This window comes from Sander lucioperca, chromosome 12, assembly GCF_008315115.2.
Source record: "Sander lucioperca isolate FBNREF2018 chromosome 12, SLUC_FBN_1.2, whole genome shotgun sequence".
Classification (NCBI taxonomy): Eukaryota; Metazoa; Chordata; class Actinopteri; order Perciformes; family Percidae; genus Sander; species Sander lucioperca.
The window spans coordinates 16,378,763-16,397,920 of record NC_050184.1 but is presented as its reverse complement, the minus strand read 5'-3'; positions in this window follow the sequence as shown (position 1 = coordinate 16,397,920).

Genomic DNA, 19,158 nt, shown 5'->3' with positions numbered 1-19,158 from the left:
CCGCACAACCCTGCGCGAAGGTGCCGCATTGCCGGATTTTGTGTGAAGGCAGCCAAAGCGCACACTTCATCCTGTCCGCTGTGGCCTCTCTGCTCTGCGTGTGTGTGGCTCACCCCTCCCTCGGTCCTATGGACCTGCAGCTCTTTATACATCCATGACACAGACAGAAAGACAGACAGCAATGTCACACGTTTGCTACGTTTTTATGGTTTTTATAGAGTCCTGCCCTCACATTCTCCGTGCTGTTACTGGCTGAGGGCTAACACACCCACTGCTTAAGGATGACGCCCAGAAAACGTCCCACACACAGCAAAAAAAGAAATAGAGAAAATACAGACATAGGTGTCTGCCAACTCCTGAGGGAAATATCTGGCTCTTGAGCTGCTAAATGCTCCACTATGTTCACTAGCTAGTTGCCATGCAAAATGTCAAGTCAATCAATCCAACAGGTGTTGAACATAGTTAAAACTAAAAGTCTCAGAGCTAAGAGGCTCGATAATTCTCTGTGGGTTCATCAACACAAATAACACCTTTCACATTACACATAGTCCTTGCATCCGTTGTTAATATAAAAATATAGAGCAGCTTTAAAATTGCATGCTAAAAACATAAAAACAATCTATGAAGAAGCAGAGAGAGGATAAAAGATATTTGTTCACATTGATTCCTAAATTCTTATCATCACATCTTCATCCCAGTTTCAGAAAACACTATTCTTTAAACAGGAAATGTGGCCGGGTTGGCTCAGTTGGTAGAGCAGGCACACATATATAGAGGTTTACTCCTCGACGCGGTGGCCGCGGGTTCGACTCCGACATGCGGCCCTTTGCTGCATGTCATTCCCCTTCTCTCTCCCCTTTCATGTCTTCATCTGTCCTGTGGAATTAAAGGCCTAAAATGCCAGGAATATAAACAGGAAATATACAGTATGAAGGTCTGTTTAAAAAAAAAAAAGGCACTTCCAAATAGAAAAAAAATGACAACAGTGTGAACAAACAAAGGGAAGTTAATAAAGTAAACATGCTTTTCCCTATAAGAGTTCTTCCTTTTTGTTCAGAACGGTGAGGGAGGAGGACCCCATTACAGAGCCACGTCTTTCTCTATCACTCTGCTGCATACAAGTTCCTTGGAAGCATTTTGCGAGTTCACCTAAAAATACCTCACAGCCAGTCAATGCATCCAACAGGGTTAGTCAGGTGAAACAGGGATTTTACTGTGAACTCTACCTTTATCTTCTTCCGTCTAAATATGTCGACTCAGATGCTGATTTTTTTTTTAATAAGGTGCCTTCAACACGTAAAAGTAGGTTCTGCTGATGTAGCTCTTATATAGTATACTCATTGTACTGTGCATTATTTTACTACAATATGAGTATATTCAACTTTGCTTATGTGAAACAGCAAAATTGCAAAAAAAAAATCATATGCAAATGATAATAATACACTTTATTTATACAGCACTTTTCTTATTGTTACAAAGTGTTTTACAAAAGAAGAGAACACCAGGCACAAGGCACATAATATATGAGCTAGCTAGGCCAAAGGACAAAGAGGAAGTAAAAACAATAAAAAGAATAAAATCAAATAAATAGGAATAAAAACAGTGTATATAAAAACATTCATCAAACAATTCCAAAAGCTTTCACAAAGAGGAAAGTTAAGAAGAGATTTGAAAGACGCTAAATGAAGCATCCATCCATCCACATCCCTCCTGGGGGGCAATTTCACACAAATGCAGTCACAAATGTTGTCTAGAAAATGAACAGGTACTTCCAGAGGAATATTGAATCAAAATAAGTATGGAGTACAATATCCAGTCAGCTTCTTTCCTGGAAGAAACATATGGTTTCCTTCTCGCCTTGACCGTTTATGTTGATTTGTGTTGTTTTTATCGGCTCTCTCCATCAGGCATAAGACCATTGATCTATTTATACGGCTGGCTTCCTGCTATTCAGAGGCCGTGAGGCTGCTGCTGGAGAAGGGCCTGGCCTGGATTCAGGTAGTCTATCATGACTGACAGCTCCACTCTCTAAAGCCTTCCTCTTGATTCATCCAACATGATTTCTCACTCCTCATCAACACTCTGCAGTTTCCTTCAAACAACTATTTATGGAACTTCTGAGAAAGTTGGAGTTCAAAAATAACAGCATCTGACTTGACTTCTTATTGGAATCTACGTGATCAACACTTGTGTGTGAAGGATTTGTTCCTGGAAACTGTACTGTTGTTATTTATTTGACACATCGTAAATCAAACACAGACAAGAGGGAGTATCAAGACTTATCTCTATTCAAGCCAAGTGTTAAGGGATAACAGTGAGTGAATAATTACACTCAAAACCAGTCTTGTATAAAGTACTTGAAAGCAATACTTGAGTAAAAGTACAAGTATCTTACCAGAAAATGACTTTGGTCTCCTTTTAGAATATTACTTGAGTAAAAGTCTTAAAGTCTCTGATATTTACTGTCCTTAACCCTTGTGTTGACTTCGGGTCACATTGACCCATTTCAATTTTTGTTTTATATCAGAAAAGATGGGACGTAGAAATAAGCGCTGAAAATGTGTAGAAGAAAAATTGAAAAAACGCAGCGACACAAATGTAAACAACAATGGAGGGAGGAGAGAGAGTTTTCTAGCTGGAAATACAGTCACTATTTTGAGTTTGTGTCAGCTAAAGATGGCAATATTAAGGTTCGTTGTACACTCTGTGCTGGTGGCGACAAAGTGCTATCTAGCTACAAAAATACTACGTCAAATTTGAAGAAACATTTGGAGTCGCAGCACCGCACAGTCAAACTTACAGAGCAAGTCCCACCAGGTGGTGCGAAGCAGAGAGCAGGAGGTCCCCCACCACCCAAACAACAAAAGCTGGACTTACAAAACCAGTAAGTGGGGGAGAGTTGAAGAAGTTGGTCGGGCAGTATGTTGTAGAGGAAATGCTGCCCTTAAACACGGTTGACTCGCCTTCATTTCGTGCGATAATAAACAAGATCCCTACTACTGGCAATGCCGAGTTGCCTCATAGAACAGCTTTGTCACGGTTGTTATTTTTATGTTGAGGCGGCGGGGTGTTGTCAGCAGCTGCTGAATGTAACTAATAAAGTAACTTGTAATCTAACTTAGTTACTTTTAAAATCAAGTAATCTGTAAAGTAACTAAATTACTTTTAAAATCAAGTAATCTGTAAAGTAACTAAGTTACTTTTTCAAAGTAACTGCGGCAACACTGATTACAACACTGCTCAAAACTGAGAAACTAAACAGGACAAACACTGTAAGGCAAAACCAAACCTAAATGGCAGCAAAAGGGGACAAACTGTGAGAGAAACACGATTGGGTGAAGTCTCGAGCAGCAGAAGTCTGGTTTGCCTTGGCGCTGCAGTTAAAGTGTGAGTTGCGGACAGAGCATTGGCCCTGGCAGCAGACGAGACTTCCAGCAGAGCCAACCACAGCGTTCCTCTGGGTTTTATAATGGTAGTGTACAGCTGTGTTACCTCCACTCAGTGGAATGTGAGAAAAACGGAAAAACTGACACACACATATAAAGAGGCAGTTGCTAAATAACTACATTCAGCTCCTCCATGAGCTCATAATAAAGTCAACAAATGTCTACTCACATGTGGCAACAACCACTAAGACATGGACATGCTCACTTGGTTCCTGTTATTTACTGGGTAGAAAACACATTTTATTTCAAGATATGGTTACAACTCAATATACAGTACTAAATGCAAATTATAGCCATAGGACTGTCCTCCACCGAAAAATGCCTACATAAGTTGTTTGTTCAAGCAGCAATTACGACTCATGTTTATGTTTACAGTGGCGGCGACCTCTAGTGTTCGTAGTAAAAGCAGGAAGTAAGGTGACGAAATATAAAGTGGGATTTATGCTTCCGCGGGGGCTCTACGCAGAGCTTACGCTGTAGCCTACGTAAGTGACCTGAGGTTTATAGTTGTGCGCCGGTGTCTGTGTCGTTCTAGCGTATCTCTTTAAGAGAGTAGCAGGGCCGGCATTTGTGTGTGTGTGTGTGTGTGTGTGTGTGTGTGTGTGTGTGTGTGTGTGTGTGTGTGTGTGTGTGTGTGTGTGTGTGTGTGTGTGTGTGGAGAGTGTGAGGAGTGTGTGGTAGAGCGAGTGAGAGAGTGACGGGGATTAGCTTCGGAGGTTGTGCTCTATGTAGTAAAGATGGAAATATATAACATTATTAATTATTAAGTGTCACGTCTCCACCAGTGTTGCCACAGTTACTTTGAAAAAGTGACTTAGTTACTTTACAGATTACTTGATTTTAAAAGTAATTTAGTTACTTTACAGATTACTTGATTTTAAAAGTAACTAAGTTAGATTACAAGTTACTTGATTAGTTACACTCAGCAGCTGCTGACAACACCCCGCCGCCGCCTCAACATAAAAATGACAACCATGACAAAGCTGTTCTGTGAGGCAACTCTGCATTGACAGTAGGCCCCTAGTAGGGATCTTGTTTACTATGGCACGAAACAAAGGCGAGTCAACCGTGTTTAAGGGCAGCATTTCCTCTACAACATACTGCCTGACCAACTTCTTCAACTCTCCCCCACTTACTGGTTTTGCACCGAAGTCCAGCTTTTGTTGTTTGGGTGGCGGGGGACCTTCTTCTCTCTGCTTTGCATCACCTGGCGGGACTTGCTCTGTAAGTTTGACTGTGCGGTGCTGCGACTCCAAATGTTTCTTCAAATTTGACGTAGTATTTTTGTAGCTAGATAGCACTTTGTCGCCACCAGCACAGAGTGTACAACGAACCTTAATATTGCCATCTTTAGCTGACATAAACTCAAAATAGTGACTGTATTTCCAGCTAGAAAACGCGCATCTCTCTCTCCTCCCTCCATTTTTGTTTACGTTTGTGTCGCTGCGTGGTACACGCTAACTGTCCACATGCTGAAAACGTGACTTGTCGTGGCATACGTGACTTCACTCCCCTAGACAAGGAGAAAGCAAAAACAATATATATTTTTACTAAGGAAAATGACAAAAATAGTAACGCACAGTGAATTGGATAAGTAACTTTAATCTGATTACTGGTTTGGAAATAGTAACGCGTTAGATTACTCGTTACTGAAAAAAGTGGTCAGATTAGAGTAACGCGTGCGTTACCCGGCATAACTGGTCTCCACCAAAGAATCTAAACTTGATTATAGGTGTATTAATAATGAAGCAATTTCTAATTTGTTCATTATGCTACCATTATTATTATTTGCAAATACGACAAGATGTCAAGCTGCCAAAAACAAGCCCTGCATTAAAAAGAAAAAAGACTAAACCCTGAAGAGAAGCATACAAAGAGGTAAGAAAACAGGCTTCAAAACTGGCTTATGTGTATATGTTGAGTTTGCGCGTGTGTGTGTGTGTGTGTGTGTGTGTAGGGTGACGGGCCAGCAGGCACGTGTGGGGGTAGAGGGGTAAAGGTCAAGGTTGACAATTTCAGGTCAGTAGATCACAGAGTTGAGACAGATGGTGATTTAGCGATGTTTGGCAGCAGGTTCCCTCAGGGACATCACACACACCATTGGGGTCCCACATGCAAGTCAACCGACATAAAGACGAGGGGAAAAGAGCAAAGTGTTGAAAATGTGGAGATTGAAAATAAGAAAACAACAAAAAATTGGGTAGAAAATAAAAGGAGGAAGGTTTTCCTTTTTTTCTTTTGCTGACATGTCTCTTTAAAATGATTCACTTGAGTTGACAGCAATACAAATGGCAGGCGCTGACCCTTGCTCTTCCTACTGTTGGCTGCTTGTAACAATCCTATATATCAGTGGCAATAACAGCATTTAGTTGTGTCACTATAAGGAATGTATATGTATGGAAAAGTTAGACAAATCAGCTTATTCGCTCTCTTGCCGAGAGTTAGATGAAAAGATGGATACCACTTTCTGTCATACTCAGACAAATATGAAGCTACAGCTAGGAGATAGTTAGCTTAGCTTAACATAACAACTGGAAGCAGAGGAAAACAGCCTGGCTCTCTCTGAAGGTAAAAAAAAATTACTTCCTGGAGGCTTCCTGGCACATAACCCCTCACAAAACCACAATTTGCTAATTTTGTACGGATTAAACAAACAAGATATAACGTGTTAATCAGTGCGCTTTAGAGGGGCTCGCTCATATGCTGATTTTGCAACATTTGGACAGAGCCAGGCTAATGCTAAGCTTAGCTAACTAGCTGCTGGCTGTAGCATCATATTTTAACTAATTTGCCAAAAAGACTGCTAAAGTCAAAGACAAGGCAGCATTAGTGCAAATCTGTGCCAAAGGATAAAGAAAACTAATAAATAAGATAAATCTAGCTATTTTCTATGCTTGCCTCCCTTTTTCCTTCATCCACTTTACCACGACCACTTCCCTTCTTTTGCAGACAACCAGCTGCTGCCCCACACCTCCATCTGAGCGAGGGATGGTCCCCAGAGAGGAAAAGAGGGGATGGAGGTAGACAAGAGGTGGAGGACGAAGGGCTGGCAGGAGGGAGCGGATGGGTGTGACTAGACACAGGTCAGACCTGCATGCCCCAGGATCTTTTGTGTTAAATCCCCCTCCGTCACCACTACCACTGTTTTTATAACACACACACACACACACACACACACACTCCTCTGCTGCCTTTGGGGGTCCCAGTCCAACAGACCCCCACCCTCACACTCATTATGGGGTTTAACCATGGGCGAATGATATAGGGTTTGGGTTTAACAGCAGAGTCGGGGTCAGAGCCCAGGGGAGAGAAAACTTCCCAACCCCAACCTCCACCCTCGACACACACACACACACACACACACACACACACACACACACACACACACACACACACACACACACTCACACACACACACACACGACCATGGGACACCATTCTGTCATCCTCTCTCTCTCTCTCCAACTGGCCTCCAAGTATTCCTCTGTCTCTCCCTTCTCCTCTACCCATTTTAAAGTTTATGATTTGTTTTTGTTTTTAAGAAAAAGTGCTGCCTCAAACACATTTTATGTAATTAAAGAAAAACAGGTCACACAACTTCACTTTGTTTCCACAAAGCAGATGCCATTAGCAAACAGCGATAATGGTAATCTCTTAACACTGCACTTGGATACGGTTTGGTGCATTGAAATGGCTTTGCAAATTTATACTTTTGGGAAAAGGACAACTTCTAGACTGCTAGAGCAGACTCTAGCTGTTTGGTGCAAGTGGAAGAGGATTTAACAGTTTGACAGTGCATGCGCCCTTAAATTAGGCATTTAGTGCCATGCTGAGGGAACTATGACAGGAGGACCAATGGCTGTTGATGAAACAAAGTTGTGCTATTTGGGAAAGTAAAGGACAATAATTCATCAATCATACAACTTCAATTCCACCACTCCTCTATCCTTTTTCCTAAACAAATATTTTACTTACATTTCTTTGCTTTCTTGCCGGGAGCTAGATGAGACTATTTACTCATGTCTACAGTAAATATGAATCTAGAGCCAGGAGACGGTTAGCTTAGCTCAGCATAAAGACTTTCAGGGGTTTGTGACACAAATGTATTCACCATTTTACAGCCATACCTTTTACATTGATGTGAATGGGAGCAATGTTTTTTGGGCCAGTGTGTGTCATGTGATGAATGTGGAAGTGGCAATAATTCCCCATGAGGCCATTACGCCAAAATCGCTTCGCAGCCCAGCGCTGTTTCTGGGGGCTTTGGCTGGACTTACTGGCTTCATGCAGTCTTCCTTGCTTGCCAGCAACCCCACAGTGACAACAGGACGCCAGAAAGTCACTGCACCCACAGCAAAGCAGACAACACCCAACTAATTCTCTCTTTTCCCCAGTCTGAAATGCAGGTAGCAGCACGTATCTCTGCCTGTCTGACTGGCATCTCTTATTGGATGCTGCCCGCATCCGCTTCAACACACTAGTCCTGCTTAAAGTGCCATGAACGGAGCAGGCCCAGCTTACATCCAGGACGTGGTCAAACGTTACACCCCAGCCCGACCACTCCGCATCGGCCAACGTGCTTGCTGCTCCGACACAGCGAGGGACACCCAATCACTCAACGAAATCCAGACTGTTTGCCGTCTTGTCCCTTACAAGCTTCGGTGGAACAAGCTCCCCATTGACATCAGGATGGCTGAAAGTCTACACATCTTCCGCCGTAGGCTAAAAACACATATCTTCTGACTGCACATTGGATAAAAAAAGAAATAAAAACTTGCACTTCCAGTTGCACTTACATGTGTGACTCTTTGTAGTTTGGTTTATTTGAAGGTAATGTGCTTGCACTTGATTCTTGCTGTCCGGAGTTTGTACCTTCATGGTTAAAAGCACTTAATTGGAAGCTGCTTTGGATAAAAGCGTCAGCTAAATGACATGTAATGTAATTTAATGATTGTGTTACCTCTGGACAGATGAGCCAGGCTAGCTGTTTCCCCGTTTCCAATCTTTGTGCTATGCTGAACCACCTCCTGGCTGTATATCTAACAGACAGATATCAGACGGATCTTGGTCGGCTCATCTAACTCTTTGCAAGAAAGTGAATGCGGCAATTTCCCAAAATGTCAAACTATTCCTTTAATCTTGTTTTTTCAGTCTCTTTTCCACTAGTCTCTTCCTCCTCCTTATGTATCCCACAGCTCTGCAAAATCACCCCCTCCCACTACTAAAATCAGCACACTCGTCATCACCCACTCCTCACCAAGAACCCCACCGTTCTCCTGTTTCCTCCACGTTATCCCCCCCGCTCCTCACCCCTGATAATCTGGGACAGATGATGCAGAGTGTGTGGCACCAACCGGTTTGCAGCAGTACAGAACCCCCCGGCGGACTCTCAGCTGTACGCTTATAGAGGCACTTCACTAAAACATGAATTATGAATAATGAAAATGAATAATAAAAAGGAAGATAATATATGTATAGCTGGTGCTGGAAGTTGTGCAACTAGGAATAAGCAGGGGGAGATGAATCATTCCAGAGTGGTAATGATGGTCCATTTTAGAATCCGTAAATCTGTGATCGACCTCGCGGTCTGTTAAGGAACGTGCATCTATCCGAATTACTTCAGCCTGGCTCGACCAAGTCGCTCCTCCTCAGCCTGGCTTGGCCTTCGTGAAACGCGCCAAGCCAGGATGCACAGATTAGTCTAGGTCAAGCCTCGCTTTATCGGTTATCCTGGATTTATAAATTCTGCTTTTGAGATACAAAAGTCTTGGTTCTTTTAAGGAGCCTCTGCTTTAACCTTAATCAATTCAGTCCTTGGCAGATCACATTGTGTCGCTGTAACACTTGGATTGCTCAAGGAAACACACAGAAACATCAGCAGCCTGGATCCAGTCACGAGCACCTCGGAAATAGTGAATGACTAACCAACGTTGCCCTGTTTGTCTGTTGTCTATAGAAGAAAAAGACTTAGCACCAATTACGTAGATTAGGAGCGGATTCATTCCTGTCACGTTTGCACGAGGCCGTGGGCGATTTTGGCCCCTTAACAAAACAGGCAGAGGTGACAGAGGAGAGCGCATTCGTGTAGATTAATCTGTATTAAGTTAATTAAGGCGTAGCTAGGAACCCCATTGGGTCAGGACCCCGGTATTGTGTCCACAGGTGATCCATCCTGGGAGCTGAACCCTTGCTGACACACAGAGGAAGGCTCACAGCTTTAGGGCATTAACAAAACCGACTCTTCGCTGCCACGGTAACCAACCGACACAACAGAGCTAACAACTACCCCACAAGAATACTAACAGAGCCAAGAGAAACAGTAAACACCAACTAGTTTGGAGTCTAACTAAATCCAATGAGTGTTGAACTCGAGTTTGTGAGGTCTTATAGTTTCATTCTTATTAAAGTCATCATGTTAACTGTCTGAGTACTGAAGTACAATGTTGTTTCCCTTTACTTATCCTATATATACTTCACTCTGGCTTAAGTTGTTGAGAGAGTAAGTCTGGGTTGCACCAACAAGTATTACTGTATATTTTTTGCTTAAATCATGGTTTAACTTTAAATCATGTTGCACCAGTTTTAGAACTAGTTTAAAATTAAGAAAGATGTCTTGATTCAAAAATATAGCAGCGGGTAGAGGAGAAATATGATTACCGAACAGCTGCATTTAAACACGCTTTACAACAACCTGGTATTCAGTTATGTATGTAAATGTGGTCTCAAATTTCCGAACTAACCTGATTTCTCCAAATAATCGAATTGTTTTGTGTCCACGCAAACATGGTGATTGGAGAACAGTGTTGTTCTTCTTCATCACAAGGACACAACAATTATCCCTGTTGTCCTGGACGAGGGGAAATACTAAAACTTCAAACTGAGGGTAAGACACCAAGCCCAGTGGAAACATGACAGAACCTACAAGAACAGACAATGTTATCAAACCTCGCCAGACCTCTACTTTAGAAATGTTCTATCAGAGGACGAACTGAGAGGAGGAGTGAGAGGGAGAGTGAAAGCAAACAAAGCGGTGAACTCTCAGTGCTGATTAGGCACTTTATCCAGGTCAGCATCAGAAAGACCAACAGTGGAAGTCTTTCATCGGGTGACTGGACATATGGAAGGTGACTTGATCATTGTAATGTGTGCCAGGGTGTTACTGAACAACCGACTGATGAACATTAATCCTAATCTGCAGTTCCATTCTGGAAAGTTGCAAAGCATCCCAGAGTTTGTCCAAATGAAAATTCCAGAGAGCGTTGTTCATTCCAAAACTTCAAATGTTCATTCAATGAATACACTATAGCAGTGTTTCTCAAATGGGGGTACGTGTACCCCTAGGGGTACTTTGGAGGAATGCAGGAGGTACGTAAGATTTTTTGCAAAATGTTTTTCAGTTACAAGGCTGTAGTTACTGTCTTTTTTTTCAAGTTTGTCGCTTTTTTCGAAGTTTTTGTCGTTTGTTTTTACCTATTCTTGCCTTTCTTCTTTACTTCAAGTTTTGTCTTTTTTTCTTTGAAGTTTTTTTTCTGCTTTTTTCAAAGTTCTTGTCAGTTTTGTCGCCCTAGTGTTGCCTTCCTTCTTTTTTTTCCCCGAAGTTTTTATTGCTTTTTTTAAGTTTTTGTTAGTACTTCTTTCTTTCTACCGTCTTTTTCCAAGTTTTTGTCGCCTGTTTTCATCAGCATCAAATCATCAAATCAGAGATTTCACGCTGGTTAGGGGGTACATGGGTTAAAAAAAACTGTTCAAAGGGGGTACATTATTTAAAAAAGGTTGAGAACCACTACACTATAGGAAGTACCCACTTAATGATATATAGCTTTTCCTGTAATGGCGCTTACCTACTGCTAGTACCAGCTCTACTCGGCTCGGCCGCGGTGCCCCATCCTCGTTTTTCTATTACAGATTTATAGTACCGCCTCATGCGTGAGGCGAGTGTTGCTGGTCGTCATAGCGACGCCGCAGGAAACTGCCGTGTCCTAACGCGACACACACACAGAACGTCGAAGGTGTGTTGTTTTTGACTCTCGTCATGTGGCTGCTGCTACAGCCAGAAGACACATTTTGTTTCAAAAGAAGCTGGAGGCAGCAAAAAAAAAACTGCTAGCTAAACTATTTAAAAATGGCGGGTTTGTTCAGGACACCCCCGTCTGTCGCTAAGCAATGACACAGTGATTAGTGACAATTCCCTCCGACCAATCAGTAGTCTGCAAGTTTTCACCTCACCTTTTGGTATCGCCTCAGCTCGCTTGGAACCCCGACGGAGGTGATACTAAAAAACGTACCTGTTGGCGGGTACCAGGGACTTTTTTTCATAATGGAAAACCAAAAAAGGCGAGTAGAGTCGAGGCGAGTCGAGCAGGTACCATGTAATGGAGATACGGCATAAGAGAGCCTATGCCAGGGTGGTGGAAAGGACCCCTATGGCGTCATAGGAGTTTGCACATCTAGTCTTATGTGTTTATGGATGGCTGGATGCTGAAATGATGATCATTCTGCATGCACTGCAATAAATGATCAAATAATTAAATGTAGGCTGTATATTTGGCTACTATTATGGATAATGCATGCAGCGCTAGCACTCAATCACAGCCACTTCCCAATCTCTTTCATCCTTAGTCCTTCTCTTTGAAGGAGTGCCAATAAGGGGGCAAGGGCAGAGGGGCCACCAATACAACACAAAGAAGCAGAGCAGAATATGGCAGGAGTGATTGGAAAGAGAAATGATGAGGAAAAGAGAGAGGAAAAACATTGTTAGCATGGTAGTGTTGGGAGTATGACCCAGTTACGCACAATGCCTCAAGGGTGGAAGCAGAGGGGACAGACAATCATGCAAATTCACGTACCAACACACATGCTCATGGCCATATTCTGCCAAGCTACACACGAACTACAGAAAAGGCCAAGGCCAAATATAAGCCTGGACATGAATGCTAGGCAGCGAACAGATAGAGCCGCGAACGAGTCTGAGGCTTTCACGCACACAGAGCACGAGGCTGAGTAGTAACAGAAAGATCTGAGGCCACACACCTTCAGACTAGGTTTTTTGCTTTCCATGACCTACATTCACATGTTAGAGGAGTTATGGGTTTGTTGCAGACGCATTCTCGTGACTGACAAGCAGACACCGAGTCCTACCTCCTTCTGTTTCTCTGCCCCGCGGTTTCCCCTCAGCTGATTAAGCTGTAGCACTGTTATGTATGCTGTATACGAAGAGATGAAAGAGAAACTTGCAAAGCACAGTGGAACGACAAGAAGCGAGTCACCCTTATAATCACTTTCCTGCAGGGCGAACTGAACTGAATTCATTAGAGCAATGTGACAAAGCGTTCATCTCGACAAATGGAGATGATGAAGATGACAAAGCACTCTCCCTGACGCTTCTCTCCCATCGACACGAAGAGGCATCAGTGTCACTGTCAGCAAGCGGTGGGCTGAATTGGTCTTTTGTCAAGATGTCAGATGGGAAACATGTTTGAGAAGGCTGCAGAGAGATCTGCCGTTAGGGCTTTTTTAAGGAGGCGTATCGCTGTGTATGTGTGGTTTGGTTAACGTGCCAGATTGACTCCAAGCTGACACTCAGAGGGCAGATTCTCTCCCTTCAATCCCCATTTCTGCTGCTTTATTGTTATAAAAAGGGACAATGCGCGAGCATTGAACAAAGGGGAGAGGAGAGATGACGGATGGCAAGCGTTTCCTCAAGAGAGATGGAGAAACATCACCAATTCTAATGGGACAGGAGAGGGTGACTGGGGGTCAAAGTGGGGTGAAGGCCTAAGGGGGATAAAGGACAAAGTGTGTGCGGAGGCGAAGGAGAGAAGGGGGTAGATTTGGAGTTATTTGTACCGTCACGGTTCTCACCTAATTTACATAAATGAATCAAGGACGCGTGCCCTACTGTGTTTGTGTTGTACTGGCAGCTGCTGTCTTGTTTGACAAACGCAATGTCTCCGCTACATGTCAGAGAGGGAGCAGCTTCAACACATTTATGTCTGGTGAGAAAAAAATGCATTTAATACTTTGAGGTTGCTTTGGATGCATTTCTGGAAAATCTGCCACACACCAATCATGATTGTGTTTCTTTGCTTCAGATGCTTTTCCAGAAATGAAAACTGAAATCCAAATGGTGGGGCAGAATGTGGCTAGTTAATGATATTGACAGACAACGGCTCTCATAAGAACTTGGAGGGCTCACTGAGGCATCTGTGTTAACCATTAAATCCATGTAGAAAAACAGGACAGGCAATGAGCTTTAAGGAAAGAGCATTTTAATATTATTAGTCCATGAATTATCAAACATTATACAACAAGTAGATCTGAGCAGGCAATCTGATTGGTCAACTCTGCCATTTCCATGTCAACATTTCAGAGTTGAATCAAAAACAGTTTTTGAAACATCTGTATTCATTAATATGAATCACAAACCACAGTGGAACACACAGAAGCTCTCCAACATATTTAAAGTGATTCACTGGATTAAATGAGTTAGTATTATTATACAACGCTCTGGCATAATGGAAATGTTTGGATCAGCCGTGCCGGTGAGTCAGGGACACAGCGCTATGTTAGCTATAGCCTACATGAGAAGTTTATGGACATAGTTGCTAACAAACTACATTTTTATTTTTTCAGCAGATATCTTAGTTACAACACGATTGAGCTAGCAAAGCAGTTTTGTGTTTGTATGTGCGGTATTCATTCAGTTTGGGAAATCCTACGATCTCTACAAAGCTAACGTTAGCTCAAGTTGGAGGAGGGACTAGAAATCCTCTCTGTTGCTTTTTTATATTTTTTGTGAGCAAATTGACCCACAATATGAATTCCTTTTGATTATATCTTTTATTTTGTTGGTAATCGCAATATAACACTAGGTCCGTAAGCATTACTGAAGCAGCTAATAATGAACTTAAAGGACAACTCTGGCGCAAAATGAACCTAGGGGTTAATAACACGTGTACCGAGTCGACCGTTCTCTGGGATATGTTTTCATGGTAATCAAATGTGTCTCTAGCTTAAAACAAGCTAGCGCGAACCGCTGATTAGCTTATAATGCTAGTCTTCGGGGCACTGGTAGAGTAAAAATAAATCGCTAAAACATTCATGACCAGTTGAACCACGTGGTTTGACTGGTCATGACTGTTTTCCCAAGATAGCGCCTGCCTGTATACGCGAACGGTAATGTCTTTATAAACTATATTTTTAATAAACTGTCTGTACACTTACAAAGTTCTCAATGCTTCGGTTTACATGTAGGGATCCTCATTATGCTACCGTGGAAGTGTGGTGCTATTTTGAGCCTTGTTAGTGGTATAAAATAGCGATTTATTTTTACTCTACCAGTGCCCCGAAAGCCTAGTGTTGTAAGCTAATCAGCGGTTCACACTCGCTTGTTTCAAGCTAGAGACACATTCGATTAGCATGAAAACAGATCCCAGAGAACTGTCAACTCGGTGCACATGTGTTATTAACCCCTAGGTTCATTTTGCGCCGGAATTGTCCTTTAAAGCACCCCCTCTCGTGTGATATTGCTTAAATAACATGTGATGTCTCAACTATCCGGTAAAAAGTAATTTCCTTTGATAGATAATTGAAGCAATTACATATATTTCCACTCAGTTGTTGTACAAATGGTTATAATTACAATACCAGATAAACTGCATGACGTAAAGCCCTTTTTCCTGTTTCTAATTCTAAATTAGTTGTAGCAGTAATGAAACACACAACCTAAATGCTGGTAATTGCCGTGCATGTTTGGCAAGTGTTAGAGGCTGAAAACAAATGCAGATGTTCCACCCCAGTAAAATATGGCCTGGACCAGTTTCAGCAGGATAAACGCTTAACTTTGTTTCAATTTCAACTGACAAATATATCCTTATGTTATTTTTATTTTTTTTTTATGCTTTGATTTACAAACGTGTTGCATCCAAGGTGTTTTTCTCTCTGCTACTGCCTCAAATGTTTGTCTGGTGCTGCTGTCTAGTGGACATGTATGGTATTTCCAATTAAAACAACATACCCATGGAAAAGGGTCATTCCATAGTTTCTCATTTACACCTTATGGTGGTATCTAGCTATGCAGATAAAATGGACTGCAAAATTGCTTTTTCCCTCTTTATTTAAGGGTGCTTTTTAAAAAAACAAAAAAAAAAAAAAAACATGGCCACTTTGATTTGATTTATTATTTATCTCGAACAATCAATGTTGCAAAAGAAAAAACTAATTAAAACCACAAAATTAAAACACAAACAATCAGAATTTACCAAAGACCCAAAAAAAAAAAAAAAGGATAAGTTCAAGAAGGAGCAGGTGGAAGCATACAGCTTATTATGTCCTGCCCTTACTTCACAATATCATATTACAAAACAAATAGATATGCAAATACAGCATACAATCTTTTACGTCTTACAATAACGTACAACAATACAACAATATACAACAAAACCTTTACGTTACAATTCCATTCCTATGTTTCAGTCTATTCCTTTCTGTATTGGTCAAGTATTGATTTCTTTAATCTATTTTTGAACTGAATGATGCTGGATTTAATCTTCATGATAACGTGGATGATATGGAGTGAAAAATGTGCGTGAGGCATCAATACTTGAAAATATTACAAGTAATCATTATTCCCACTTTTACTTACTGCAGTCTGACTTCAGTTCACCACCTCACCATCTGCGTCACCAATTCCCATTGTCTCCAAAATGTGCGTACGCATGGGTCAGAGTTTGGAAAAGAGCATATAAGTATGCTGCACCCTTGGCTTGGAGTCAGTTGCAAAACCACCTGAATGTTTGAAGCTGATTTCATTGCACACATTTAACCTGATACTAAAAGACTTGGAAGTTGGCACATCTGGCTGTACATGTTGATAGTTGAAGAATGTCTTTTGATATCTTACAATGCTGTACTTTGTTCTGCAGCTCCATTATAAAATTGTTATGTTTGTTTTATGGCAGCAATTTCATATCAGTTATTTGTGCTGCTGCCTCTCTTGGCCAGGACACTCTTAACCCTCCTGTTGTCCTTTCAAAGTGTCTATTTCAGGTTTCTTTCAACCAAATTGTCAAAGAAAAATAAAAAAATGGATGGTTCCATACAATGCTCTTCACAAGTAAAATAAATAATCAGTTCACTACTTTCATTTAATTTGGGTTGTTTTATTCAATTAAATAGCATTTGAAAAAAAAGGTAAAAGTGACAAAAACGTTGGGAGAAAAACGACTAATGTCAAAAAAATAAGCCACAAAAATGTCAACAAAAAGTGACAAAGCTATGAGTGTCAAAAAAAGATGACCAAAACGTTGAGAAAAAAAAGTTTTAATTTTAAATTTTGACCCAGAAAACCAAGTTGCATGGTCGACGGGAAGACAACACAAGGGTTAAAAAGAGATTTTTAATCTCAACGAGTCTTTTACTCCTTTCCTGTTTTGCAGGAAACGGATATAGAAAATATTTAGGTGAATCATTGGTAAAAAAATAAAATAAAAAATATTGATTCCGGGGAAAAGAATCAATTTTAAAAATCCATGCAAAAAAAAAAATCACAATACATACAATTTTCGATTTTTTTCCCCCCACCCCTACTAGCCATAATATATGCCTAACTAAAGGTGAATATCGTCATTGATTGCTCCCATGAGAGGATTACGGTTAGGTTTTTTCTCCATTCAGTCCCATTGCTAGCGAAACCGGTCTCTAAATCACACTTTAAGCACATAAATGAATACCAAGGCCTGTGTGAGCTGCAGCAGAACCTTCCATTTTGCCCATGCTGTTTTTTTTGCCATGACCAACAAAGCTGGACACTGTGTCACACCCAATTAGAGCATGGGACATTGGTAGTGCACCTGCCTCTTCAGATCCAAGGCCCTTTGAAATCTCATGTGCTGCATGATATCATGTTTTGCCTGTTCCTAATGCAAGCCAAAGAGCAGTACCTTCTTTAAGACTTTACACGACAGAAACCGCTACAGTGTTAACTAGGATTTCTTTCAGCAGCGGGGAGAAAAGGGTTAGGGTTACCAGAAAGTTTGCTGATCCCGGACTGCACAGACTCCCTGCCGGATCAGAAAACTTTCTGTTGCTGGAGTTACACAGGTTAGACCCAACACTCCCGCTGGCCACCAGCCCAACGGTGCTAGGAACACTGCCTTTGAGGCTTTCATCCCTGTTTGTCACTCTGCCTGAGGAGAAATGCTTTATTGCACTGTTTATTTGGTTGTCATGAATTCACAAGTGATTGACGTCCTGTCATTGTTGCGGTTGCTCATCCTCAAAGTGGAGAGAGAGCGGACGACCGTTCATTTGAGTTCAGTGGAACGGACAGCGTCGCAGAGTCGTGTGTAATTACGTCCCACACAGGGTTGCTGCATGCTGGTATGACGATCTGTCAGGCACAGTCATCCAACAATGTTTGAAGCAGCAGGTTAAGGCATCTGGATGATAGCTGCTCCATCAACAATCAACAGAAAAAACTTTTCCAAGCGAGTGAGGACATCACTCTTACTATATACAATACCTATACTCAGGGCTCTACAGTGCAACCGTTTCACTCGCATACATTTGCAACTAAAAATAGATGTGTGCGAACTGTAAGATGTATTTAGGAGCACATGCAGGCCTGTCTTAACCTGCCAGTAGGCCCCGGGGCTGAGAGGTTTTGTACGTCCCCCCAACTCACACTATAAATAATAAAAATACATAATATCCACGTACGTCTATACAGCAAAATATGTATTAGTTTAATTCTGACAACAGTAATTTGTCCCTCTCTATGAGATGACCAAATCACTGAAGCCTAATTGACCATAAACACAAAAGTCAGTCTAATCAATAACAAATAACCAGTATTTAATACTAAAAATTATATGGAATTTACAAAAATGTATACACCAATTTATGGTGAAAACATCATTGTGATACTTAATAATGGTAAATAAGCGTTCAAACGTATGCAACAGAACTCGTTATTTTACCTGTTAGCAGAATCTGCTTTGTTAACGTTTATTTATGTGCTGAAGTGTGATTTAGAGACCTGCTTCGCTAGCAATGGGAGTGAATGGAGAGATGAAAAATATATAACAAACAGTAATCCGCTCACGGGAGCAATTGATGCAGATTTTCACCTTTAGTTGGATATATATTATGGCTAGAGAATAGAATAGAGCTCTATGAAACAGTTTCAACAGAAAGTAAACATCACAAGACAACAGGGGATAAATGAAGTGAAGAGAAAAGCTACAATATGTGCCGTAGAAATCTAGAGGAGTTGAAGTAGTTCATCAATTGTACTTCCCACGACTGCAGTTTAAGAAACACTACAGCACCATTGTAACACAACCACTATCTGCTTAGATAGCATAAAGAATTATAAACGGGATTGTAATTTATGAGCGCATTCTTGCTGAATGAATGTACTGTATATATCCTAACCTATCCTAATGTATCACTGTGTTGCTGGAAGGAAAGCAGGTGAACATGCAGACTGTGAACACAGGCAGGGTTAGTGAGCTACAGCACGTAGTCTTCAGGTTATATAACACAACGTGAGTGTTAAACAATGACACAAAGGCACCTGACTGACACCACAGCTGTGGTCTGCTACATATCAAATAATACAAGTTGAATACTGAGAACACATTGTAAGTGGAAAATCACACATCTGTTAATTGCAGGACAGGGGAAATGTATATTACATGTATAAAAACAA